The 27,276-nt window shown below is 42.4% G+C and overlaps 2 long non-coding RNA genes across 3 annotated transcripts in view; one reads left to right on the forward strand and one right to left on the reverse strand.

Moving 5' to 3' along the window:
• The first annotated feature begins 3,626 nt into the window (after positions 1–3,626).
• LOC108888147 (uncharacterized) overlaps positions 3,627–27,276 on the forward strand; it is a 139,501-nt gene continuing 115,851 nt past the window's right edge. For both annotated transcript variants that reach the window (XR_007815126.1, XR_001961772.2), the window contains exons 1-2: positions 3,627–3,701; positions 3,792–3,843. This is a non-coding gene — a long non-coding RNA (uncharacterized LOC108888147). The remainder of the gene's footprint in view (positions 3,702–3,791; positions 3,844–27,276) is intronic.
• Positions 22,840–25,625, reverse strand: LOC127143572 (uncharacterized). Its single transcript, XR_007815127.1, has 3 exons — positions 25,516–25,625; positions 25,135–25,227; positions 22,840–24,705 (listed from the first exon to the last, which is right to left on the reverse strand). It is a non-coding gene; the product is annotated as an uncharacterized LOC127143572 (long non-coding RNA).

Below are 27,276 nucleotides of genomic sequence, written 5' to 3' on the forward strand. Positions count from 1 at the left end.
ATTTTTATACTAACAATAAGGTAGTCTGTGCTTCAGCCGCGGTTCATCCGCCTTTGTTCCATCCCTCCCTCCTCTTCTCCCCTCTCTTCCCCTTCTCTCCTTCTTTCTGCCCCCCCCCACTCTGAAATGATTTACACTGCTACAATTATTGGGTAATCTCCACTGTCATTACTCTTAACATCTGCTCTGTCACAATGCTAAGGGCTTTTGGCTGTGCTCGGCGACAGTTATTCTATGTGCTTACAGTCCTGTGATGCAGACAGACAACCCCCCGCCCCCCGTTCTCTTTATGTGCTATCTGCATTAGAGAGATGAAATGGCTTTTATATGGTGGGATTATTTACTCTTGCTGGTGTATGTGAGGAAGAAAAAAGACAAGGATCTGGATGGGAGAAGTGGGCTCAGTTGTAGACCTTAGCTGACAGGCGCTGCTGAGGCATCTAGAGGTCAAAGGTCAGCTCATGAACTTGACTGAAAAGTCAAAAAGGATCAGCTGAGGGGAAACCTTTTAAGACAAAATCCTACAGAGCAGACAACTGATTTTACTTTTTCCATTCGAAACAGACAAAACTACCACCCACTGTCTTGATTTCCTCCTATGCATACTCCCGTTCTCTTATGTGTTTCTGTCTGTCTGTCTCTCTGAGTGAATAACAAGCAACCACCCGGCAGACAGGCAGTTAAGCAGGCTAACCTTTAGCAAGCAGGGAGAGGAACATTCAGAGATTTCCATCAGATTACCCTCTCCAGTTTCCATTGTGTGTATTGGCCCCCTCCGTGGTATTTCAACCCCCCCCCCACTCACGCAGCAAATTGGAACCATTTGGTATTCAGATAACGGCAAACAGCTCAGATCTGCTGGAACAATAAGCGGTTTCCAACCAATCGCCCACCTGGACTGAGCTGTACTAAGACGGTCTTGATAGTCGTCAGTTCTTTCACCACCTCTCAATTGCCAGTATGGGTTTCTTTTTTTTGTTTTGCCTTTCTTTTCCAAACAGCTAACGTTTCTAAATCGTCCCCTCTGACTCTAGTTTTACCTCCCTCTCTCCTCACTGCTGAGTGACCTTCAGCTCCTTCACAAATCAGATATCACTCAGGAGTGCCATACAAGATGGATTCTTGTGGATGTCACAACCTGGCAAGTATTACGACTTTCTGTCTGTAATAGTTCTCTATGCACTGAAGCAGTTGTCTATGAGTGTACGTACTTTCTATTCTTTCACCCCAGTGAGAGGGTTGTAATGACATGGGTCCAATGCTGTGTGATTGAGATGGATGACCTGTTTTATTATCTGTGTTTTGTATGTATGTGTATGTGTGCATATACTCCCTGAGTGCTGAGGCAACACATTGTGACCCTAGTTGTATTTGGCCACCAGAGGCCATGCTGGCAAAGGCTGAAATGATGATTAAGGACAGGGGGGCTGGATGGGAAAATGTGGATTAATGAAGCTCAGATAGAATTAATAGCCATGACATCCCACAACAGCGGAGCCGCTAAATGAGAATATGTCGTGGGTCCGCCAGAGTCTCAACGCTTGTTTCGCTTTCAAGGTGATGTTAGCAGTGAAGAAGACAAAGTTGCGTGTCTCAGTGGACTTACCTTACCTGTCCTGTTGTGACAAAAATAAGAATAAAAGCAATGTTTCTCGCAAGTTGACAGTTGCAAACGGCTCTGCAGAGTTGACCCCCAATGCTAATGTGCCCTTTATTCAGTGAGTATGTTGTGGATGTGGATGTGTAGTGCATTTTAAAAAAAATCTGTAACCACAATATTTGCCTTACCATAAAGGCAATGGTATTATTATTACTGCCTTTATGTGATGTATTTAGTAAAGGTTCAGTTTAAATAGAGGAAAATGCAGTTTGATTTAATGAAATGGGAAGAAAGGCAGAATTTTTTTTAAAAACTTGATGATGAGTTTTGTTGGTTGGACCTTTTTGTTACATCCACAGCTCAAGTTCAAGTGCCCTTCCCATAGGATCTTTAACCAACTGCTGTGTAACACTACTCATACCTTAGCCATAGCTTAGCCATAAACCTCTACCTTTAACTATACAATGCAGAGGCAGCGTTGCACTTCCATAATGACAGGAGGACTCGCTAGGGACATTTTAATAAAAGAATAGTCAAATTTGCAGCAGCAGAGGCTGAGATACTGAGGCTGAGACCTTTGGCCCTTGTATGAGTCAAGGTCCATACATGCAACTCAACATCCACCTCTGAGCCCAAGCCAAAAAAAGATATCATCTGAGTTATTCTGTCAGATTTAGGGAAACTCCCTCCAGAGCCACAGAGGACATGACACAACTATTGTTGAGTAATGCTAACCATGATAAGGAAACTGAGCTTCATGTATAAAATCTGTGGAGTGCCCCTTTACACATACTGTTAGTGGCAATGCACCGATACTGCAGAAATGAGTCATTGTAAAAATGTTGGCATGGAATGTCCACAAATGTCTAAAAACAGGGAAATGTCAGGGGGACTGGTGTCTCCAACACTTGACACACGAGAGTCAGCCACAGAACAGAGTTGTTGTCATGAGCTAGGGTAATCAGGTAATTTTTGCAGTGCAATCATCTGCACTTTCAGCTGCATTTCTGGAGACTTTTGAAACAAAACTGACAAAAATGAGGAATAAAAAACCCTCTTTTTTAGAATGGATAAATCTATAGCATTGAAATGGGCTGGGAAATGGGAAAACTCTGTAAAAGAATAATTTTGTTGCTCTTCAGCTGCAGCATGTTTGGCTCTCAGATGTTATTAGCAGCAGCTGCAAAGAGTACAGATTCAACCCCCTGAAGTTTTTTACTTTAGCTGTTTGAGGAACAGTTGCTGGACCGACTTGTCTTCTCTTTGATTTTACCACCTGGTTTGTTGTTCAGTTGGTGGTCTTTCACTTCTACCTCCTGCAGGCTACAAACATCCCCAGCTTGTGTACACACATATACACACCTGGACAACTTATTAGCATGTTAAGTCAGGAACAGGAGAGTGGTTTAGCTCCAGGTGGTGATCAGTCATTAATGTCTGATAAGTTCTGCAGGTAAATATTTACCTCAGACTGGTTAGACATTACTGGAACCTGGAGGCTAAGGTCATTAAGCACTCACTGGAAGTAATTGTAACAGTTTGTAACTATACATTTGCAACTGTGGTTGTGGCTGAAGATAAGGATTCATTTGTTTCTTTAAGAACTGGAAAAAGTGTAAACAAGCAAAGCAACAGTTAAGGTGTTAAAGGTAAACGTAACATAAGCATCATTTGGATATTTAATCATTGTTGTTTTGGAGCGATTTCAGAAAATGAGTAAAATGCTTGGAAACTTGGCCAGATTTTTGTTATAACAACGGGTAACATGATAGCGCACCACATAGTTTGGTGGAATAGAGTGACTCAGAGAAAACACTAAAGGGGGAAAGTGGGTGGCAGTTCACAGAGTTCAGTGCAGAGCATCTCGCTTTCTATGAAAACATGGGAATGTGTTTTTTTTTTTCTTATGTAAAATCAGAGGGGAGACCACTGGGAGAGAGAGGGACAGGGATAGTCAAAGACAGATTCAAAGAATTACAGTTACAGTGTATAATAGTTAACTAACCAACTGTGTTTTATCTGATACAGAAAATCCTCTCAAACCTGGATTGATCAGCTGCTCAACCAACTGACCAGTTGACTAGTCTGTTCTTCAGTAAAGGTACATACAAAAGTTCATTTGCTGCAAAATGCTGCACACTGTCTGCACTTTTAGGCAAAACATGAAGTCCTGATGATCCTGTCTCTGTAGGTGTCAACACAAAGCTGAAGTCATCCCTTTACAAAGATGTAGGAAACTAAAGGTAGGTGTTATGTTGTTTCCCCTCCTCTTAAACTCTATAAAGGGCATTTGCTTGTCTTTCTTTTCAAGTGGGCTTAAACCCTTCATGTTAAAGAATAATCCCCCATTACTCCATCTAGCCCTGCGACTGGGGGTTAATACGGTCCCTGGGCGGGGTGGTGGTGGGGTGGGACTCTGAGAAAGAGTGTAACAAGAGAGAGCATACAAAACTGAGAGGGAAACTGAGATAGTGAGCACTGACAGGATTGAGCTCCCAGGTGGGGTGTCACCCTCAGGGGAGGCAACAGTTGCTGACAAAGCTTTGTGTGTATGTGTATGCGTGTGTGTGTCACATGAGAAGGTTTTGGCAGGTTGATTTCCTCAGGTTCTCTCTCTTCATGAATGAAGATTACTTGGTTGTTGCTCATTAGAAGCCGGTGTAGGTTTGGTGTCCGGGATTTTTGTGGTTATGACAGTTTCACATATGGAAGTGCCTAAGTGGTCACTGTTGCAGAAATACTGTGTAAGTCAGATGCAAACATTCAAGTACAAAAATGAAATAATTATTAATAACAAAATATACTTAAGAGAAAACTCTGTAAAATGATAGGATAAGCTCTCTCTCAAACAGTGGAATTAATAATAGACATTTGCCACTTTGACTGGTCTTTTTTTTTTTTTTTTTTTTACTGTAGCTTTAGTCACGCAGCAAGTGTTGTTGACTTTGTCGCTACCTTCCCATTGTGAAAGGGTGACCTTCCTCTTTCTCCCACTCTCTGTTCTGCTCAGCTCCGTACATCTGTGTCTGTTTACCAGCCTGCCTGTGTCTCCCTCAATCTGAACTGATGAGTGCAACTCACAGCTGCTCCTCTCTTGTTTCCCGCTGCTTGGGTTGTGTGTGTGTCTTTGTGTCTTTGTGTGTGCGTGTGCGTGCGCACATGTGTGCTTGTGTGTGTGCGTGGTGCTCGGCGGTGACAGCACTGTGCTCCCAAATCAAAGACGACTCGCTACCACAACACAGCTCTGATCACAGAAGCAAGTAAAGTTTGGATAAAAGGAGTAAACACGGGTTCATGTTCTACTTTCATCCATCTGTTGTCTTTACATATACCTATATGGACACAGCAAGTACGGACAGGTTTGTGTGTACACACCGCACGTCCGCATCCACCTGTGTCACCTGAGCCTTTTGACCTGCATTCCTTTCTTTCCTCTCCTTCACGTTTTATCTGTGTTTTGTCATTTCCTGCTCTGTCTTGAACAAAATGACAAAAATCTTGTGGTTTTTGGAAACGGTTGTGTGGTAATTTGTCACAATGGCCTCAGTCTGGACCTGCGTGCTCTCCCCAGTACAAAGATAAAGATGACAAAAGACAACAGTGTGACTTTTAGAGGAGATCACACTGGAGTGTTGGGAATTCATTTTAAGGTGTATTTGAGAGGGTTGTGGTGAATAATGACAACAGGATGTGTATGGTTTCAGGCAGAGGGCAGGGAGAGGTGAAGAAGGACTGAATATGTCTTCGGGCGAGTATGGGATACCAGTGAAAGCATGACATCATGAGGACAGGTGTTGTTTTCTTGTCGGAGTTTGGGTGAGGGGGTCGACTGTCAGCCTGGAACCTGTTGGACCTGTTTCGGACCCTTGGGACCGCTTCTCACCTCAGGTGTTGGGTGAAAGTGGGATGGTGGTGTATTTGAGTTTGAAACATGATGAATAATGAATTTAGGTTGAGTCATCATACAGTCGCTACACAACATAAATTCCCACCATTGTTTTGCTCTGTTTTCCCTTATTTACTATTGATTTTAGATTTTTAAAATTACACTCTGCGACTGTTTTTGCTTTTTGGTGCAAATTGGGTGTTTACATATGTTCATTTACATATTTTTATGTTGTTTTTTAAATATTCTAAATGTTCATTAACCTTTGACTAAACTCTTGGTGCTATCATTATTAGAGCTCAAAATATTAGTTATTCAATAGATTTGACCATCGACATACAACTTTTCAAATATTTTGATAACTGATGAATCTTTTAAATGGTTTTTCAGCAAAATACCAAACATAACTGTATCTGTTGTGATCATCTGGGGCTTATCCTTGTCTCATGTGACAGTAAACTTAATATTTTTGTTTTTAAGACTGTTGGTGCATTTTGATGACTTCACCGTGGGCGTTTGCCACCTTTTTTGACATTTATAGCAGAATAATTGCTAATGAAAATAATCTTTAGTTCCTTAGTTTGAATTTTAGATTGCTAAGGAACAGCAGTTGGCCAAGGTTTAGTACCTTAGTTTAGAAAATGAAGGCTTCGGGTAGATGAGTGAAAGTATAAAGTATGGCAAAGAGTAGAAAATCACATTATAGGAGAGGGACATGGACTTCATGAATTTCAGGAGAGCTTTGCATCATTGCAACCTGGCTGTTAAATGGAAGAAAGAGCTGTTTTGTATACAAAGATTGTATGCAGAGTTGTTTTCTGTCTTGAGTCAAAGCTCCTGCTTAAACTCCCCAGTTGCAAACGTATGTACACATACATTTGCATTTCTACATACATTCAAACAGACTTCAGGGGGCTGCTGCCTCAGGTGGAAGTTTTCTAAGTCTCCTATAAATATTTCTCTGAAAACACTTTCTCCTTCAGGTAGAACTCATCTCTGTGTCGTGTTGCCTGTCAGCGCTGGTGAAATGTTTCTTTGGTAATTCATTTGCAATTAGGAAATGTAAATCAGACAGGTGCTGCTGGCATCTATCAGAGTCTGTATTTGTTTTACCTAAGGCATCTCAGATCCTCCCTTTGTAATGTCACGCACGCGCACGTTTACGCGTTTGAACACGCGCACACACACAAGACACAACAAGGTCACCTCCGTGTATCACTTGGGGTCTTTCTACATGAGTCTGAGGAGACTTTAGAAGTGCTGCGTGAAAAAAGAGAAGCAAACTTTTTATTCAGAAGAAGGAATACAGAGTCTGCCTTGTTTCTGACTGACATATGTTCACTGTGTGTGAGAGAAGAACTGGGATCAACACTCTCTGCACATAAGGAGAGGTACAGCTGCTAGATAGCATTGCTTAGTTTGTGTGTGTGTGTGAAGTGAGGGAAAGTGTGTGTGTGTGAATGGGGGGGGCGGCACACGGGAATGCACACTTTGATGAGTGTGGTTGTGCGGCGGCGGCGGCGGTGGTGTGTGTTTGTGTGCAAGTAGAGGCGAGTGACTTCACACAGGCGTAGTAGTAATGAAGCGTGCCAGTGTGGAGAGAGTGGAAGTTGAGTGTCAAACTGGTGAAGAGGAAGGAGGAATCTGCAACATTTGGTTTCCAGTATGTCACATTTCCACCGCATTTTAATCACCTTTATTAATGCCAAATACTGAGCATGAGAGATAAATCCTTGTTTTGCGAAGACTGACCAATGTGACAAATGTGCAATTTTAATATTTGGACCGCGGACAAGCAACTTTTAAAAGACAGTTTTTAATATTCAGATGCCCTCCCACACGCGAAGGCACACGCCGACCACATTTACAAGCACACACACATACGCACACAGTGTTTTATGCCACTGGCAACTGCCTTATTCCCACCAGCTGTCTGAATGCATAAAACCCAGGCTCGTTGTTAAGTCTGGGGCTTAAAAGCACTGCCAAAAAGAAAGCTGGGCAGGAATAACGGCATTAATTCTGTGATTTGAGCCACTACTCAGACTCAGCATTTAAAAGTGCTTAAAACTAGCAGCTGGTGTCAACAAGGTAATAAAAGCAGGCACAAGGGATCACTCTGCCCCGGCTCGTGTCGGGGCAGCAGGACGTCCGTGTTAGTTTAAACGCTAGTGGTGCAGGCAGAGAGGAGACACTGGCACGGGCCATAGCCCTGCTATACTGCCAGAGAAAGAGAGGGCAGTTAGGGTAATGTGAGATAGTTATTTGTAGTTTATCAGCTCGTGTCATAGAAATATAACACATGATAGACTGATGCCGGCACGTCACCCCCCCCCCCCCCCCCCCCGTTTTGTTTCCTGTGTTGTGTTTCCAGGTCAAGCTGTTTCTCAAATGGCTTGAGAGGGCTCTGCCAGTGACATCACTCTCACTGCAAAGCCTTCCTCCCTTGCCTCCCTCCCTCCCCTCTCAGGTGAAAGGTATCATTTTGCCACAGCTCCTGCCAAGTCAGGAGTTGGAAAACTTTAATTTCCCTGGCTCCAGAGACAGTGCCAGAGCTTTGATGTCCATTACCCAAACCTTGAAACAAGAGTCGACTCGGACTTGGAGTGAACGAAGCACTCTGCAGCAACATTAGCTAACCCCAGAACCTCTGTATCATCTTTCTCACTGTCTTCATTGCTTACCCCCCCCCCCCAAAAAAAAAAAAATTCTTTGCTCTCACTTTCTCTCCTCTGTTGTCTTTCCTCTCTGGGGTCATCCTCATCAGCAAGGTCTAGATTCCTGTTAAAAATTCTCCTGGCTGGACCCGGGCCACGGAGTGCATTATGATCCACCTCCACTCCTCCAGCCATTAACTTGTCCTTCATGATGTGGCAGCGCCTTGTAAACGCCTCAGCACTTCATCACTCGAGCTCCTCTGCTCTTAAATCCACACGCCACAGTCTGTAAAATATCCTGACTGTCCTCACCACTTTGCACTGTTGCACATCCCTTGGAAAGTGAAACTCAGCCTGTGAGTCAGCATGGGTATTTTGCACATCTTAACTACACAGAATGTAATAGAAATTTGACTAACATAAACATTACAACTGCCAGGAAGAAATTGTTTTATAGCAGTGTTTTCCAACCTGGGGGGGTGGGGGTCAGAAAAATCTGTTAAACAAATTGATATTTATTTTGTTCTGACTTTAATATAAATTTTACTTTCTCTTGTGAAATTCTGGATATTTTCACCTCTTCAAGAGCATCGATATCCTTCAAACAGAACAATCCAGTTACTTTTTGGTTGAACTCTTATCTATAATAACCTGCGATGAAAGGTCATTAATAGACATTGCTTCATTTTAAGAGGTCACAATCCAAAACGCTTGGAGCCACTGATGAATGTGGGTGTGGTATTTGTTGGGTATATTATTGATGTATGAAATTTTACTTAATAGTTGTAATATTTAATAAAATCTACACTGAGCTGTCAGTCAAAGTGGAGGACAAGTGCGAGGTGTCCTGAAGGTTAATGGCTTAGGAAACGCTGAGCGATTTAAACACCATATGGATAGGCTCATCATCTGCAAGCTGTTCAAGGTTGAACCCATCCAGAACACTGTAGGATTGAGATAATAGCCTTCTTCACCCAACTGTTGTTAAGCTACCAATCTCCCCATCGGCTACAGAGGAACTGATAGGCGTTAGGACCCGAGACCCTGAGCAACTTTCTCACTCTTGCTCATGTCTCTCTTCGCTCAGTCTAATCTTTGACTCATTTTCTCTCATTCGTCAGTGTTTCAGGTACACATTACAGAGGTGTTGATGACACATCCTTCTTTCCTTTCTTCCTTTCGCACCACCGTTTTCTTCTTCTTCTTTTCCCCTTTCCCTCAGCACTTCTGTTTCTCTTCTCTCCCTTCTACTCCTCAGCCGTACACATGCATTGGAGAGCGGCTCGCCCTCAGAGCCATCTGTTTCCAGGCAGCCTGTGAGTGTTGCTGAAATATGTAGGGCCTAATTAATTCAACCAAATTGTTTTAGAATAGATTAATACAATAATGGCAGCTCATGAAAGGTTATTTCAAGTACACCACTCAGCTAATCTCATCAAAGGGTAGATTTCACCGCTCCGCACTCCGCGAACACCCACCGCCATATATACCCTCGTATACAGGAAGCCAATCTGTATGTACTGGAAAGCTTCACAGTGTGGGTGCTGATGTCGCAATCAGAATGGGAAGGCAATTATTAGAGAGAGGACTGATTGATCCTCTAGGTGTTGAAATGAAAACTACATGCAAGTGTATTACAAAGGGCAGGGCCATCACACAATTCATTGTATTGAAAAATGTGTTTTACAAACCTATTAATGTATGCTAACATTGGACGAGTTTACACTTTTAATTAGCCATTTCTGAAGTGGACTGATGCAGCTGAGTAGAGATGGTACTGCATCCAAACTTTAAGGAAAGCCTCACAAATGAGTGAAATCCTGCATTAATATCAGTACAGGCATTATTCCAGTCAGTGTCCTAGCAACAAAAAGAAGGGTCATAACACACAATATGAACCTGTCTCTAGTAAATTACATATTTGGTAGTAAAATGAACTTCCTCACCACTATTAGAGGTTATTTTTTTACTCACCTACGATGACAAATTCTCACTAGAATCATTTGCCTCAGAGCCGGCGACAGCCATAGCCAGTGGCATCATGTTTTTTTCAAATTGGGCACAAACATCCAGTCAGACTCCAGGATCAACTGATTTGGTGGTTAAAGGTCAGAGGTCAACTTCACTGTCACCTTACGTTTTTGGCCGTGACTCAAAAATGCATTCACACAAATGTCTACTAGGATAAAATGATGTGAGAGTGATGACATTTTATATATCAAAAGGTCAAAGGTCATAATGCAAAAACAATGTAACTCCAGAATGAAAAGAGACATTGTGACCATATTTCTTGCAGCGTGATTGGTTGGCAGAGGCATACAACTGTGAGGTGGTCTAGTTTGAGTTTTTTGTCTGGTACATAACTTGTTGAATGGTGGCATTTAAGGTCAGATTGGCTAGTTCTCAGTGTTCGCAGGGCCTTTGGGTCAAAGCTTGTCTTTGAACCTGTAACCTTTTACTTTTAGTTGACTTCACTGATCCTGCCAAGCTTCCAGCTCATACATTTTAGAAGATGGATCTGTGATTGTTTTTCCTTTGATGGTTGTTTAGCAGAACAGCTGGTGATGCTTTAAATCCTGTGACCTCTAGAAACAAAACAATAGTCACTCACTTGAAAGCACTTTATAAATGAGACAACAGTAAACTGATAATAAAGGGTGTCATTTTAAAGTACTTGGTGTCCATATTAGGAAAAACAGCATTTCCTTGATGTATTATTATTTTTTGTTGTTTGTGATTGTCTATTGATCCCTGAAGGAGGAATGTGACCTTCTGGGTTGAAAAATGTCTCCTCATTCGTTACACAGCACACCCTCCTGCTCTTGTACTTTCTGAAACTCTGTTTTTTGGGGAGAAAGGTTTTGTGTCAGTAGAGAACATCAATAATATTTTGAGTGAGATTGGTCTCTAGTGCTGCAAAGGATTCACGGCCTGTGCATGGTGTGTCTTGCCCTCTCCAAAAAATGCTGGTGTAGACTCCCTGTTGGCACTTACTGTGTGTGGATTTATCACCTAGAGGAAATATACGAGTTTAACCATCAAGCCAACAGCATTTTTTAAGAGCAGGTGTCACATTTTTTAAACAGTGGGTATCTCATTTTCAAATGAAACTCTTGATAAGCTACTCCTATGAGACAGAGAGGCTGTGCCATCAGTCACCTGGACTAACCTCTGCAGGGAACGCTACAGACAAGCAGAAGTCACGGGGTTGTTGTTCATCAAGATTAATACCAGCTCACTATCCTCCCCAGAGAGGCAAACTAACAGATTCCCTACTTGACTTCCAGAGCCGGCTCCTATAGACGGCTCTGGTTCATTAACGCAAGTATTATGGCTGAACCACTTGCAATTAGGAATGTGTTTAAGACAGAGCCATGCACATACACACGCTTACACCCGTGTGTCTGGGCACACACTTACACCCTTACACCTACACCTATACACACACACACACACACACAGTCACACAGTGTCGGGTGCATTTTTTAAGAGGAGGAATATGATAATGAACCTGGCTTGATAGAGTAATTAACTGGGCTAAATGGAAATCCCACGAGGTTCAGTGATAGTTAGCAGATGTTCTCTGAAATACATTAAAGACCAAACGTCTTGTGAAGGGGGTAAAAAGAGAGAGAGAGAGAGAGAGAGAGTAAAAGAGGGAGGATATTGCCACTGTAGATAAAGTGTGGGGTTTTTCAAATAAGGAGAAGAATGAGGTCTGGATTTCTGTGGTGGGAGTCTTTTATTTGGAAACAATGTCTCCATAGGGGGGATGAATCAGCTGATCAGAGTCATGTGGCTTACAGGAGTAGCAGAGCCATTAAACAAGAACAACCTCAAGCGAGCGTCGTTTTAAATGGAGAACTTTTACGACCAGCAGAAATTTCTGGTGACGCGGTTAGTTAAATTTGTTTTTGATTATGTCGGAGAAGCAGCATGTTTACAGTTAGGAACAAGCTAATAAATGTGACCCAATAAATCTGGCACTGGAAATGTTTTTGATTTAATAAAGCCTGTAGCGTACCAGCATGTTTCTCTGTTAGAGTAACTGTTTCCAGTGACACTGATGTGAAAGAGAGGTGTAGTGGAACCAATGCTTATCCCTCACAGCTTCCATTGCTTCCATCACATTATTGTGGCCTTTTTTAAAAAAATCTAATAAGACGACATTGGTGTTCAGTTTGCAGCTTTAGCTCTAATACAAATAACCATCATTTTAAAACAGACTATACTAAGCACAACAAATGAAATGCTATTCAACGACTGTTATTACCTTTATGTTGGTGGAAATGATGTTTTGGAGTGATGTAATGGCCTAAAAATGTGATCGTTTTAAGCCTGTGAGCCTCAGAGGATAATACACTGCATGAAAGGACATTTCTCAATCACCATATACAACACATATAACAACAACATAATGTTTATGTAGAATAAATTGCTTGCTTGCTATAGCCGAGAGGCTCAGTCTATAGCTTGTTTGTTGCGTTGTATACAGCAGTATCAGTGGCACCACCAGAGGCAGTGGAGTTGCACTCCACAGTTAGCTAGCTTGCTAAGTCACACTGAGAAGAGCCATCTGCTTCCCTGTCTGAACTTTAGAACAAAGACGCCAGACTGTCAAAGTTTCCCTCAAACAGAGAAATGCACCCTGACTCAATCACAAGCAGACACATTCAGGCAGACCGCCATGAACGCATATACATACAAATACACATGCACACACACACACTCTCCACCCACATAATGCACACTCGTTTTGGACTTGGTTCCTTCTGTTCTGGAGTCTAATGGACTTTCCCATACTTAGTACAGTGGCTCATCTGAGCGAGCGGATGTAATTTTGGGTATTTCCTCTTTTTGGAAACTCAGAAATAGTTCTCTGGAAAAGAAAAAGAAAAAAAAAAAACCCTAAATGAGGCATGTGCGTGTGTTTGTGCTTGCAGAGAGGAACACCTGTTAATATTGAGTTTATTACTGAATTTATTCCAGTCAGTCCATGTGGTCAGTAGGTGTAAAGCAGCTGCAGGAAGTGTAATAATGACTTCCTGTTTACTCCGCCTCCTCCCACCCACTCACCGGTTACAGCCGGCCATGTGGTCCTGCATGGACCAGCTCCATCACTAATAGACCGGCATTGGACACAAACCTAGGGCAGACGATTCATCCACATAGGCACACCTCACCAACTTGTGCTCTAAATCTGATCCACCTCACACTCGCATTCACATAATCTTAATTCAGTATAGGTGACATCCCAGATAGTGTGGTTGAGCCTGAACTTGCAGTGACCTCACACCTTAATGTATCGATCAATCAGAGTTCCATTAACACCGCCCCTGCCTTTTTCTAATCTAATCTTTGTTTTCTCTTTCCGACTCCTGCAGCCACTTTCACACATTCACACATGAGCAAAGAGGAAAAAAAAACCCTGAAAAACCTTTTAGCTGGCCTTATTTTGACATACATAATGTGTTCCAGAGGAATACACTTGAATCCTTGCCCTAGCTAATCTGTTTATATTAAGTGTGAAGAATGCCTGAGCATGAACCCTCCTGCCCTGACATGAGAGGACAGCTGATATCAACCCATAACACTTGGCCTGTTTCTCTTTTTCACAGAGTGAATTATTAGCCAAGACGGTAACTGTCCATAACCTGACATGAAGAAATATTACTGACACTTTGACATTTTGCTATCTGTAACACCTAAGATGAAAACCAGAAGGCTGTGAGTTACAGTTGTGGTCATATCTGTCATAAACAGTGCGGTGTAGGCGTCACTGTCGATAAAACATAACAGTTCTGCGTGCAGACGTGCAACATTGCACCAGCAACCTGCCATGCAGTTTTCCTCTGTCCTGATGTGGAAGGTGATATATTGCACTTCTCTGTCTGATGGTAAATCCTATTGCCTAGTGCTCTCTGATAACTTGTGGCACAACACAGAAGGAAGTTCTAAATCAAACAGTCAGATCTGGTGTTTTTTACGACCTGACAAAGATCCAATTAAGATTGAAGTTCCGTCAGTGGAGGTGTTGTATGTGGAGTGTTGCAGTGGAGGGACAACTTCTGCGCGTTCAGCTATCTGAGCTTGCTGTGAACACTGGAAACCTTGAGTTGAGATTGAGTTTTTTAACCGGGTGCAGCTCGTAAACATAATGTTAGAGGGTAGCGAGGAGTTAGCAGCTCCCTGGGGAGCCAGAGGGCTGAAAACCACTTGATGTGTTTTATTATTTCAACAACCACTGCAGCCTCAGAGGAGGGAGGTATCACAAGGGTGTAAATGAGTGTTTACATATCAGATCCATGAAATGATGATTGGTGATTTGTATGTGCAGAATCCATACAGTCTACAGGCACAGTTTTGAACAGTTGCTCCCACATCTTAAATTCACAGTGTCTTCAGCATGGCATACAGTGGTTACAGCATAATAGATTTGTCAGTGTCTGACCACCCTGTGCTGCCATGGTAACCCCTTTAATAGTCCACAGAGTATGGACGTGACATCTGCCATGGTGTGCTCGGCTTGTTTGATTATTGAAAGCCCAGGCAAAAGCAAAGGCTCAGTGATTAAAAACAGAAAATGTTCCTCTCACAAGTAAGTGACTGTAGCTCCTTCAAATATGTGTTGAAGGAGCTTTGTTTTTGTGTCGGACATAGTTTCTACATCTTCTCCATGTGTGAGTGTTTGGCAGAAAGTGGCTGAAAATTTATCTGAGGTCACAGAGATATCAAACAGAAACATCTCTGAAGTGTTTCTCAACATATCCCAGATGAACATGAGGTTGGTTTTTCTTTCTACACTTTATCCCCACCCCAAGTTTATATTCCTCCCATTGAGCACAAGGGTCAGCTCAGTCAAGCGCTTCAGTTAATCAGTGTGACATTCCCAGGAAGACAAAATCACTCCATGCTGGTTAACCATTACCGCACTCAATTAATCATTCTTGGAGCCTATATGAGAATTTCGCGATGCCCATCTCCTCCTTTTCTTCTCCTCTTTTCCTTGTTTCCTCATGCCACTGGTCTTACTTCATCACATCCTTGTTGACACCCACTGGCCGCACAGCATTGAACTACCCCCCCGCCCCCATACACACACACACACACACACACACACACACACACACACACACACACACACACACACACACACACACACACTGTCACTCCTCCGACCAGAGCTTGGAAACACCGGTGTTGCGCGTGCACTGGAGCGCCATCTGCCACCACCCTTCTGAGCAGATGATAAAGTTAGCAACTACGCTTTGCATCCCCCTCCCTTTCCCCCCGATACGGACAGACAGACATGCATTGGAGACACACCTACACAAACACATACAGCGCACACGCTATGTTCCAGGTATTAGCATTTCTGTGCGTGTATATGCGCTGAGAGAGGGACTGACCACCTAACACCTCTCCTGTTGTCCCCAGAGGTAGATGCAGAAAACATAGAATAGACTGAGAGGAAGAAGAGGGGATGAGTATAACAAGGGGGTGACGGAGGGAGGCAGGATAAGGGCAAATGGCAGTGATTGAAGGATGAGGAGAAAAGGGAAAAAAAGAGGCACAGGTGGTGGTCTGTTTAGGAGTCTAAAAGAGAAAAATACTGTTGATTTAGGAATCATTTCACAGTATAAATCATATTAAAAGCTGTTGACAACCTGATTTATTAAAGAAGTTGACTGTATTAGAGCTTTGGAAAGAACATTTTAATATAATATGAAGTTAACCTTTGTTTTCCCGAACATTTGCATAATCCGTGCAGATGGAATAAATGTGGCAGAAAAGGCTTGCGAGAAATGACTATCCAGGTGACTATCCACTCTCCAACTCTTAACTTCTTTTTTATTGCAGTTTTGCATAAACTTTCCTTGATTTCAGAAGCAATTAGAGCTTGAAAGAAATTAAATGAAACTGACAGTGGTTCACTGAACACATCTTTTCCACTGCGCTTCTACAGCGTAGTTTCTCTATCAAGATAGTGTGACATTTTAATTCTGTCGCTGCATGATTTTAATGTAGGGAAATTTCTTTCTGCTCTGTCTTACTTGCCTCCAGATGGAAATGATAAAGGTGAGCTAAAATTCAGTGCTAACGTCATGCGGAGAGACGGATGGGTCTGTTTTCAGAACTAAAGGATCAGGTTTGGTTGAGTACGTGATTAAAATCCTCGCCTGTCAGTCAAACAGATTTCGTTGAAATTGGCAGCTTTATCAGAGCACATCGCGCATAGATTAATGTAATCAGATTCTGCTTTAAATGCATCTCAGCACCACGATAACCCCAAAGAAATCTATAATGACGGCTTTAGCCCCAAACTAAAACAAGCCAAAGTGTCTAATGGAGTCATCAGCCCACTCAGATTATCCTCATCTGTTTGGGCTAGCTACCTCTGTGTTCCACTCTCCTGCACACACATACACACACGCATATCCCTCAGATTCCCAAATACAAGGAGCAAAGAAGCGTCAGGAGATGTTTAATTAAGACAACAGATCAATTAACAGCTCAATTAGCCTGGCTAATTAGGGGCTCAGTTGGAACAAAAAGCTCGCTCTCCTCTGCTCTTCCTTTCTCTCGGTGTCTCTCGCTCACTCCCTCTCTCCTCTCGCGCACATGGACGCGCGTGCTCGCTCCTACGCTCACACCCTCTCACAGGGTTTGAGCACAGGACATGGTTGTCGCTAAACCTCGCTATAGAGCACATAATCCTACTTAATCGTCAGTCCAGATTTTGGCTGAAAATTGCCTGGAAGGGAGGATAGGAGCAGGATTCTCTCTCTCTCTCTCTCAGTTTTATCTGTGAATCCAGGACGATGGTGATTTCAGAGGACTAATTGAAGTTAGAGCAGTTTGGGGCAAATTTTAGTTAACCTGTTTTTTTTTTTGGTTGGTTTTTTTTTGACAGCAATTACATTACATCATTCTAACACACTCATATATTCAAAAATATTCCTGCACGTTTTTGTAAACTCACATGAACTCATAGCTGTTTCAACCTGCACATTTTCCTCTTCCTCAGCACTCAAGTCAGTGTGATGTGTACAAAAGCCATGCTGCCAGGTGTGCCAGGACTTTCCTGTGTGTATTGAGTCTTCTGGGGGGTGTGGCGGGGACACTGCCGGCATTTACATGCCTCTGAGTCTACATGTGTTTGGCAGAAGCTCACGCTCCAGACCCTCCTGCCCAGTCAATTAGGATAGACATCCCTAGTTGGTGCACAGCCTCATTAATGTGTGTCTGCGTGTCTTTATATGAGAGAGACACAGATGATATGTTTCCATTGATTTTTTTTTTTTCCCAAAACGTTAGCAGAACAGTTCAGTTTCCATGAACTAGTCTAATGGCTGTAACAAGATTATATAATAAAATAGCACCTGTAACCAAGGGCGTAGGTTTGGCTTTAACTTTGGCAGGAACATTTTTTGTCAAACAACCAGTATGAACATTGGTGTGTGTGTGCGCACTCTCCTTCTCTCCTCCTTTGTGTCATAACAAGAGATGTGTGGACAAAATCAGCCTGAAGACATTAGATATATATATATATATAGATAGATAGATGTACTTTATTGATCCCGTGAGAGAAATTCTTGCGTTACAGCAGCAGAGACAGCAGCAACAGGAAACAAAACTCTGCAAAACTTTTGCTTTATTAAGTATTTTCAAAATAACTCACGCATGAAATTTAAACATAAACCATTGAAACATCAACTGACTGATGCTAGTCATAGTCAGCAGTTTAAATAATTTAATTCTGTGATGTTTGAATTGTTTGGATGACAAATACTATCTGCTTCCATCTTACAGACTGACTATTAGTGCTGCAGGTAGCTGACAACTCATAGTACAGCCTGATTATTGCCTGAGGTCAGATATCCCATTATATCTTTCTCACTTGGTAGGGACAGCTGACGCACTCCTTGACTTTGATATATGAATATATATTTGTGAAATAATTTCCCCTCTGTCTGCTCAAACGTTGCCTAGTTTTTTGTTTTTGTTTTGACAAGGTTGGCTATCAGAAATAAGGCAATGCTGTGTCAAGAAAAATAAGAATCATCATTATTTACCTGAAAAATTAATTTGTTCATCATCATCATATCCTCATGAACAGCATTTCTATCTCGGCCTCAGTCTGTGCATAAAAACATGTGGATTGAAACATACTTGTAGAGACACAAGGGGTGTGTTTGTTTGTGCCGGTGGTGGGTAGTGTAACTTCTGGTGAGTGTGAGATAGATGTCCTCATCTGCCCTTCCCCTGCTGCCCCTGGGGTGTTTGTCTGTGTGTTTGTGTTGTGTTCGAGCTTAGCATGCATGCATATGCACTTGTATGTGTGCGCGCGCTTGTGTGTGTGTGTGTGTGTGTGTGTGTCAAGCAGGGTTCAGATGCCCGGTCACCCCATATATCTCCAACGCAGCAGACAGGTCTGGGGTTCTGTTGCTGATGCACTGTCTGCTCTCATTACTGAGCAGGCCCAGGAGGAGGCCCAGGCTTGACACACAGACACACACACACACACATACACATGCACACACATGGTCTTGCTGGGACAATTAAATGCGACTGGAAACACTGGAAGAATCTCCCTAAAGTGAAGGAGACGGCTGGAAAACAGCTTCAGACTGATGAATGTTGAATTACCTTCACAGTACAGGCAGATTCATATAAACCCACACCACACACACACACACACACACACACACACACACACACAAACAAACACACACATACACACGCAATCACAATGGGACACACTGTGCAAGTCTTGTGACAGGATGACTGACAGAAGGACAGGCTGTTACCACATGACTTCCTCTCTCTCTCTCTCTCTCCCTCTCTCTCTACAAACACACACACACACACACACACACACACACACACACACACACACACACACACACTTCCCCATGTTCCACTGTTAATAAATTGTGTCCCAGCAGCTGTGTGCTCTGACTGTAACCTCCGTCTGCTGTGTGATCTGATCTGGCAATGACGTCCAGTAGCCACTGACTCTCCTCCTTCCTGTTTCTCTTCCACTTCCTGTCTGTCTGAACCTTCCCAGTGACACATCTCAGCATAGTCTGTGAACACAGTTGTCTCTGTGAATAGATTCTTAGTTAAAGAAGAAACCTTTATGGAGAGAATAAGGGAATTTCATACCTGGGTGCTGACGGCTGCCAGTGTTCATGAAAGTGCTTGTTTCTTTCTTGTCTCGCTTTGTGGTCAGCTTGAATATGTAAATACACTTACACACACATTATACACACTGACCGGTCTCTTAGGATACTGACCTCTGATCTTGCTTAAGTGTGAGCGGTGCATGAACACCCTGCCAATGAAATAAAGCCAAAAAATAAGACAAGAAGAAGAAAGAGAGTAAGAAGATAATAAGATGAGAGAACCACTTAACACCCGGACAGATGTTGAAGTACAGCAACGTTGGTTAAAGGAACATGAGGCCTTTATGGAGGGTTGACACACACACAGATAGTAGTAAAAGGGGGTGTTAGATGTTAAATTCATTGATGATTGATTCATTCATGCGGAGGACTATGGAGATCATTTGAATAAAACAACTTGTACTTCTTAATTCTGCTGTCGTGGTCTCCCTTACAAAAGAGGTGTCCAACCTTGATTTTAGTTAGTTTGTTTTGAGTAAAATGAGAAAAAAAATCTAGTACAAGAAAAAGTGTGCAGAGCAAAAGTATATGCACAGGTGCTTATATCTTTGTCCTATGCTTTTTCTAGTCTCTATTATGTGTGTGTGCGTGTGTGCGTACACATTCAGAAGACTGATATGAGTGAGTGTTGCTGTTCCCACAAAATAGGTCACTCACCAGGCCTTCAGGCTACCACACAACTGTGCTTAATCACTACCTTACATGTGTATGTACATGTGTATATATAAAATATTCCCCGCTCACCCCCACGTCGGGGGTGGTGGTGTTGGTGGTGTGTGTGTCTTCCTCAAGCGTGGATCCTCTATCAGTGGCCTGGTATCTCAAGCTGCTTTCACTCATGCACTGCAAAGACAAATTTCCCTATGCATTAACCATTGGAGCTGAATGTGTGAATGCAAATGTCCATTAGGTCTGTCAGACTGGACATTAAATGGACTTGAACCTGCCAGCTTCCTAGTATAAAGTCTGTGTAATGTCCGATTGAGTCTGTGCGAACAGAGCAGGTAACTGTCCGGAGAATTCACAGCGAGTGAGTGGACGTGTTGATGACATTTCTATCCTTTCTCCTGGTCTCCTCTGCGCTCTATCCGGGCATCACCCCTCGCCTAAAACAAACCGATTTCCAGTAGGAGAGAAAGCGTCTGACGCTGACACCCTCCAACTGTGTGCTACATGTTTGAAAGTTCAACTCCGGAGCATGTCCAGACCTGATTCTGCTCATATGTCAAAAGGGCTTTAAAGACCTCAGACATTGTACCTGTTGTATCTGGAATCTGCTGAAGCTCCTAGTACTCCTTTTATACTGTATACTTAGAATAGAATAGAATATGAAGATATATAAAGAAAGGATATATAAAGAGAGAGACAGTGAGTGTAGAGCAGAGCAGCCAGCCAGTGGAGGATTCCAGCAGAGGATAATTGGCCTTAAGCCATTCCTCTGGCCTGCTGCTCTCTGAATAATGCATGGTCTTTTTAATGAAGCCCCTTTTTGTTGTCTTTTTACTTCTCTAGGATGTAGGGTAAAATTAGCATACTCCTGTGTCTGCATCTTAATGAGGGTTTGGCTACTAAGGCTTGGTCGTGCTCAGAGCTACGCCCATTCCCACTGATCTTAGTTTAAAGGTAAGACAAGGATAGCTGTAACACAAATTCAGCCAACCCTACCAGTTGATGTAGACAATGTGGCATCATCAAAGTCATTGCTGTCTGTCTGTCTGTGTTGCGAGCTGTCACCCCTGAAGTTTAAGGCACATTAAAACTAAAATTTGAAACAAAGAAATTAGCAGCTAGGGTTCCTCTATATGCATTTCTTTTCAACATCCCATTCAATGTCCCAAAGTACATGCACGTGAACACTTTCACATGAGGCTTACAGTAAGACCCTTTCACTGCTTTCCAGACCTGAGAGAGCTGTCTTTTTTTTTTCTTTGCTTCAGACGCACTGGAGGCTGGAGTGTTTGAGCCTGTCCTTGAGTGGGGCAGGAGAGCATTCCTCAATCATTGGGGCATGTACAACAGTTCCCTAATCCTACTGTAGACCCCCTTTCATCTACAGGCTAATGCTTTGTGAAGCACTGAGCTGTGATCAGGCACTGGAGGAACGGTGGAGCTGAGCAGGTCAAAGGGGGCAGAGTGGAGGGGAGAAAAAAGGAACAAGGAGTTGGAAACTGTGAACAGTGCAACTTAAAAACTGCGCTGTTTGTCATATAGTTTTGAAAGGAATGAAGATTAAAGTGCCTGCATCCGCTCGCGGTGATCTTACAATGTTTGATGGTTATGTGACATGCAGCGTAGGATGGAGATGGATGAAGACAATGGAGCCCTCATAGTGTGTGTGAAAATTGATTTGTGAATCATGAAATGGTAATTTCTCAGGTTTCTTTGAGTGCCGTGGCTTCTTTAGGATGAAGATGACAAATTACATTCTCTACACAAGCAGTTTTTGGCTGCTGATTTGTTGCTGTTTACAGTAGACTTATAAGCAGCAGCTGAGTGATTTTACAACATCTGCCTTCATTTGTCCAGGCCATCAAGTCACCAGCCTTGCAAATGATACTTGCTTTCTGGCGTTTCTTTATTGACTGATTTATCACGAGCCGAGAGGAGTGGTAAGTCGAGAATATCACGGATGACAACAACAATGCTGGCCTAACAAACCGCACATTTGGCTCGGATTCTGTTTTCTCCAAACAGAGTTGCCTGGATAATTAACCTGTACATTAACTTCCCAGCTGATAGGAAACGGCATGTGGATATGAGCTCAGTGAGTCATGGAGATTGATCCTGAGTGCGATGGGATGGCAGACGCAGGAAGCCTCACAGTTTGGCAGACGCTGCCATACCTGTCAATTCTCACATTCTGTTCAGTCTACCAGGTTCAGAGAGAGTCTCATTTCCTAGTTTGGCTCGGGAAGGAGTTTGGCACAGGAACAGAATAAGAAGTGAAGTTACAAGATGCTGCCTCGCTGGGATTGTGTACCAGCAAACTTTCTGACAGCTTGAGCAACTGACGGGTTCCCTGTGATGGACTGAAGTCACGGCTGGGTTGTTGTTCCAGCTGACAGTATGCACAATTATCATATCTATTGAAAAGTATTGCATTATTTTGACAATGTGACAGAATGACGGGCGAGCTTGTCTTGTAACTACCATTACTTTTCTTTTTAAATCCTGTGACTCCTCGTGCAATAAGTTAAATAACAGGAAACTTTCCACACAACCCTTCATTTTAATTTCTTTCTCTCTGCTGGAAACCAGATTGCCAATCACAACTGGCTCCCACGACTGTGTGCACCGCTGCGTGTTATTGTGAAGTTGGTGATGACTTCTCACAGCTGATGGTGCACACCACTGCATCTTTAACCGCTGGCACAAACCTTTCCTCTGCGCTGGGTGAAAGCCTGTGGGACTCCAGGTCAGCCCACCGCTGGGCACTGGGCTCCGAGTAATGGGCTAGTGGCAGCAGGCACCGGGCGCTCGGCGGCGAGTTGGGACACAATAGTGGAGGGCTAGTCCAGGCTAAAATCAGGCCAAGTAGTTGCAATCAGTGGTGCATGAGGAGATCTGGCACGGGCTCTCAGCTGCCTCGCCTCTCCTCAGCAGCGAATTGCGGTGATGAGCAATAGGACCAGCTCCTGCCTGTCCTGTCTCAATTAGTGCTATTCTGTTCTCTTTACCCCAGAGGAGAGAGGCACAGTCTTCTGTATTTTTTTACTTTGTGCAAATACATGAGTGTGTTGTATTTGGTAATGCTTTATTTTATGAGCCTTGTTATATCAGAACAATTTCCAATGAAGTTTCCTGGAAAGTGCTGTGTAATTTGGTGCTAATTATAGTGAAAACAGAGACATTGTTTAGAGACAGTACATCCAGCAGCTACCCACTCAAGTTTTTTTTTTTTAAATATAATGAAAGAAGAAAACGGTGTTAGAGTTGTTCAGCCATGGTTATTCTCCAGACAAATTTCTTTCCTGCTAAAACCAGTTAAAATTATTCAATTATTCATTTATTTGTTATGAAAAACTAATTCTTTTTACCTGTTAAACTGTGTGCTTGCCTATACCTTACAAGTGTAAACAAAGAACAAACAAACAAATTAACAAACAAATCAATCAATATACAACAGCTCAATCAATGAACAAATTTAAGTAATTTTTACGTGTTTGGTTGACTTGGTAAAAAAGGCAAAGCTACAGAAATAAAGGAATTACCCAAAAGTCTGCCAATCGAACACTATCTCCATTTTCTTTTGATTAGTGCCAAATTATGTAGAAATACCAGTTTTATATTAGTTTTTTGTCCAACTAACGGTGCAAAAGCCAAAGATATTCAGCTTACAGCGATATGAAACAAATAAAAGGATGAAATACTCTCATCTGAGAAGCTTTAACCAGTGAATATTTGCCATTTTAGCCTGAAATGTGACTTAAATAGTAGTAGCTGCTGAAGTTACAAATTGGCTCCTTTCTAGGAAATAATTAGGAAATTATTGGACTTGTAGAATAATTGTTATGATATAAGGTAAAAAAGATGAACAGAATCAGCATCCTCCTGCTGTGTAGTATTTCTCAGAGTGGACATATTTCATGATAAAAAGTGGAAAAACTAACAGAGCCTGTGTTTCCATATTTGATTTAACCGGTGACTGGGTGGATTGTTTGGCTGCATTTTTAGCATGCATCCACACGGCGCAGCTGCGTTTTGATCTGAATTCACGTGCTTTTGGCTAATTGTCATCGCCATCTATTTTTAATAAGCGCACCACTGTCATAGAATGGCAATGAACAGGACACCTTCAATCATCAGTGCGGCTTGGAGCCCCAGCAATGTTAAATTAACTATGTGAAGGCAGCTGCTCTTTGAGCTCAAACACTTCTGTTGTGTGGTGAAAACAATGAATAATTCTCTTTACACCCCATGTGTGGGTGTTTGGAGCAGGGCAGCAGGCAGGAGCACCATCCGCGGCTCAGATCAAAAGCCAGGCAAAGTTTAGACCGAACACACATATCGAGCCGAGCAGAGGGGGGAGGCGAGGGGAGGGGGTGGCGGTTGGGCTGGTGTGCAGAGGAATGTTTGTTTGTGTGAGGAAGACAGTCCCTGTAATGTAAGGCAAAAACAAGATGTGTGCGTGTGTGTGTGTGTGTGTTTGTCCGAGTGAAGGAGTGAGGATGTTTACATGTGATGAGTGAACCCGCATGTGTTCACCTTCAGAGATGGCATCTGTGTAAAGTGGCTCACCATTGTTTCCCAGCATATGGTAGGATAGACTGTACTGGTAAAGGATTCACAGCAGCCCAGATACACTGGACATGGCACCAGATTGTCAGCAGTTGGAGGAGTAGGTGGGAGTCGCAGGTGGATTTTTGGACACTTCTGGAATGCATGTGAATATACTGTAAGTGCATGCATTGATAAGTAACCCACAACATTTCTATTAAGTTAAAATTAAAAAGAATAAAAACGGATGTTTCCCTTATATACCATTTTTTGGGCCATTTGTGCATAAATACACCCACACATACTGTAGTTTTTGTCCTAATAACTTTGTGTAGAGTTATCATGGCTGAATAAATGCTCTAAATATTGCACTAAACACACAAGAAAGTCAGTTTAACCCAAAGGGAAAGTATCTCAACCGCTCACCTAAGAAGAAATTGTTCCCAAATGGTAAAAAAAACAAACAAACAAACAAAAAAAAAAACCTGGCAATTTCCATCAGAACAGTTCAGCATGCAACCTTGCGTGCAAGTTACCGCAACCTTGCCATCTCCCTCAGATCTTTTTCTTTCTCTCTCACTTCACCTGTGATATCTGCGAAGATTCTGCCATCCCACAAACACCTTGAGAAAAATAAAGTCAGGCTGTTGGTGTGTTGTCTGCAGGGCATTCACCTGCCTGACAGACACACAGGGAGATGGGAAAGGGAGGGAAAAGGAGGGGAGGAAGGAAAAAGAAAGGGAGAGGCAACTTGTTACCAATCTCCTCAACATTGATTTTAACAGAATTTTTTTTTTCTTTTGCGTTGAAAGTAAGTACTGGAGTACAGCAGGCTCAGTAACTCACTCAGGAACATTTCTAAGAGAGGACGGCTGAAGTTTATTATTAGCCAATAATTCCAGCAGCTGCAGTCAGGCAGTCAGTCTATATGAGAAAATATGGGAAAATGATGCAGTGTGTGTTTACCATGATTTGGTTTGGAGGAGGAATCCAATAAAGATGATGAAGAAGCCTCATCTCCACACCTCGCGAGGCTGGGCTGGGTGGCGGAGTATTCAGCGGAGTGAGGGGAGAGGGAGCGCAGGGAGAGGGAAGTGATTACTGTCGTTAAGTCGACAGGAAATGTTGCATCTCCTTGACGTTTAGTAATGATCGCAGCAGCTGGGAACAATAAAACTCCAACATTGCGCAATTATTGGCCTGCCTCGCTTACATTGGATAAAAGTAATAATGCACATTATCCCCACATCCCCCTTTAAAGTCGCACCAGTGAGGGAGCAGAGGCAGCAAATGAGATTTGCCGCGCAGGAAGCTGAGTGGGCTGACGGTTATGATTGACTGGAGGAAGACTTCCTGCAGCGTTGTGTGATGTGACCACTCTCACTCTCTCACTATCAATTCATCAGTCGCCCCCACCCCCCCCTTCCTTTATTTTATTTCTCATGATTTGACTATGTGCCTTTGGGACAAAGAGGGAAGATTAAAAAGTTAACACAACCACCGCAGAGTGTTGATAGCAGCTTGGATTCGTGACAGACCGAAACCACAATCATTTGCCATTGGCCATATGAGCAAAAGAGAGACTGAAAGACAGAGAGAGAGAGTCTTCTCACATCATCATAACGTTCAGTTATTATTCTCTTTTTAAAACTTTTTTTTGTTTGCACTCATTTGTGTCTTTCATTGCAGCATAACTGGCCTTTTTCCTTAGATTCTGATTTATTATATTCAGTAAATTGTTGGCCTTGTACAACCTGCTTTGCCAATACTGTACTTAATTATAGTTATACCATTAGAGCACATTTCAATTTAGTCATCTACAATAATCATTTCAAGAAAAGAAAATATATTGACACAGGCTACAGAGAGAGTCCAAACAGTATCTATGAGTATACAAAATAAATTATGATAATAATACATTTTACTGTTATATTTAGAATCTAAAAGCATTACATTCCCTACATGTATTTATCCATGTTTTATCTCCGTACATGCATTTAAGTGTGCTATATTTCCATTTGACCTATTACTGTTTTTGATAATTTATTTATAATACATTTATTTATTAATGATCATGCATTTCTATTTAGATTTTCCAGTGTTTATATAGTATATGGCTCATTCCCATTCATGGAAGTGAATGTGTGTTTTGAATTTGAGAGAGAGCGCAATGGAGATTTTAAAGTGTCATCCTCCATATTTAATTGAGGCCTACAGATGTCAGATTTTTGACCTTTCTGCTCTGTGTGAATGTGTGTGTGTGTGTGTGTGTGTGTGCTGTGCGCGTGCGCATGAATTTGAGGAGAATATTGCCAGTTGAATATTAATGATTGATTAGGAATGTCGTGGCTGTGCATAAATATCAAGGGTATGCTTATACTACGAAAGGCATTTCTCTTCACTTCTCATTACTCAGGTCTTAATTAAAAATATTCTCCTGAAAGGGTTATTACTGGTACAGTCCTGCACAGGAGAGGAGGTGAAGTAAACGACTGAGAAGGTCAAGCCTCGAACTGAAAAGCATTTGATTTGCTCAAATTATTCATTAGTTCACCCGTCAACAATAACATCCTCCCTCATGAGTCCTAAAATATATTGCTGATGGCTGCTGTGACGCTGCGTAGGAGCACTAAAACCTTGACATCTTAGAAAGATGTTTTGGTTTTTTGAAGAAGGAAACTAGTTTATCTTCATCTTGTTTCCTGGCTTCCTGTCTGGTAGTTGTTT

Source organism: Lates calcarifer, linkage group LG19 (genome assembly GCF_001640805.2).
Source record: "Lates calcarifer isolate ASB-BC8 linkage group LG19, TLL_Latcal_v3, whole genome shotgun sequence".
Lineage (NCBI taxonomy): Eukaryota > Metazoa > Chordata > Actinopteri > Centropomidae > Lates > Lates calcarifer.